This window comes from Humulus lupulus, assembly GCF_963169125.1.
Source record: "Humulus lupulus chromosome 8 unlocalized genomic scaffold, drHumLupu1.1 SUPER_8_unloc_40, whole genome shotgun sequence".
Lineage (NCBI taxonomy): Eukaryota > Viridiplantae > Streptophyta > Magnoliopsida > Rosales > Cannabaceae > Humulus > Humulus lupulus.
Window position 1 is genome coordinate 67501 of NW_026908593.1, and position 2149 is coordinate 69649.

Sequence of the window (2149 nt, forward strand, 5' to 3'; positions counted from 1 at the left end):
TTAATGTAAAGAAGGGGTCTACGAATTTAAAACACAAAAAAATAAAAATAATTATTTTTTTACAATTTTTTAAATAATTAAAATATTAAAATGTTGAAAAAATAGAAAATCGGGCAAAAACACAATTCCAATGGCAATGGATGGTTGGGAAGTATATATTATAATTTTTGGGAGCAGGTGTGGGTGTTTTGGGGAGAAAAAAAATGAAAAAAAAAAAATTGGCACCGGCTACCAAGAGGTGTGCCCACGTGGTGCATGCATGGTGCATGCACATGGACATGTTGATTGGTGCACACATGCCATCCACCAAGTGCACACATGAGCACCCCGGATCCACATTGTGAAACTCAACACACCCACAAGTGCACACATGAGCACCCCCCATGTGGTGCATGCATCGTTCATGCACATGCACATGTTGATTGGTGCACACATGCCATCCGCCCAGTGCATGCACATGATGATTGGTGCACACATGCCATCCGCCCAGTGCACACATGAGCACCCCGGATCCACATTGTGAAACTGAATCCACCCACAAGTGCACACATAAGCACCCCCCATGCGGTGCAATGCATCGTTCGTGCACATGCCATCCGCCAAGTGCACGCACATGGTGATTGGTGCACACATGCCATCCACCAAGTGCACACATGAGCACCCCGGATCCACATTGTGAAACTCAATCCGCCCACAAGTGCACACATGAGCACCCCACGTGCGTGCGGATGGTGTGCACCTAGCCTCCGGCACGAACATTGAGAAATATCAATGGCATCACACATGAGCACCACACGTTGTGCATCCACATTGTTATTTCTCATGCCAACCACCAAGTGCATGCACATGGTGAACAATATGTTGTAGAATGATTCAAAAGAAATGTGTTATTGTAATTTGTAGTTTTGAAATGAATACATCAAATGAACCAATCTTGAACGAGACAAAAGAATATTCAACAATAAAAACCGTCCCAAGTAAATCTTTATAAAATGAATAACGAATATGTTATAAAGTGAAATGAAACAATCTTCCACAGAATAAGAAACGTGGTATTGTCATTTAACGTTATAAAATGAAGCAATCTTGAACAGATAAAGAAATGAGGTTTTGTAACTTTTTGTTATAAAGTGAAGATATCAAATGAGTCAATCTTGAACGAGGCAAAAAATACCTGGACACTAAAAACCACTCCTATTTTACGGCGTAGATTTGATTAATAACAGTAGGGTGTGAGAGATGGGGATAGAGAGAGTGAATGATTGGAAAGCAAAAGGATGAAGGAATAAAGTCGCTTGAGATTTACGTGACTCACCTAACAACAAGGCTATAAGGATCATGTTAACCTCACTTCAAGCACACAAAAAATTTACATGACCCGCCCACTATCCAACAACGCCAAAAGGGACAACATGTTAACCTCACTTGAAAACACACAAAATTTACATGACCCACAATCCAACAAGGCGAAAGGTTAACCTCACTTGAAATCACTAATTGAATGCCAGTGGGGGGACGTGTTAACCTCACTTGAGGTCACAAAAAGAATGCCAAAAGGGGCGTGTTAACCTCACTTGAGGTCACAAAAGCAAGGCCAAAGGGGACGTGTTAACCTCACTTGAGGTCACAAGAGCAAGGCTAGAAGGGACGTGTTAACCTCACTTGAGGTCACAAGAGCAAGGCCACAAGGGACATGTTAACCTCACTTGAGATCACAGAAGCAAGGCCAAAAGGGACATGTTAACCTCACTTGAGGTCACAAGAGCAAGGCCACAAGGGACATGATAACCTCACTTGAGATCACAAAAGCAAGGCCAAAAGGGACATGCTAACCTCACTTGAGATCACAAAAGCAAACCTCCGCCTAACATCCAGCCACCAACCACCCACTTGGCGTGTGGCTCATCGTGCAAGCACCAGCGCCGCCTATCATTCCCCAATACAAGATGTGTGCTTGTTAACCTCGCTTCAAAACACGAAAGGAAAAGTGGCTTAAGAAAACACATGAGCACCAAGCACCCACTTCCCATGGCCTGTGTTCCTCGGTTGAACACTTGGCCAACTTGGTAAGTAAGCCGACCAAGACTTCGCCTTACATGTCCGCAAGGGGCATGACACATCATATGGGCGCACTAGTGTTGATGGAAAC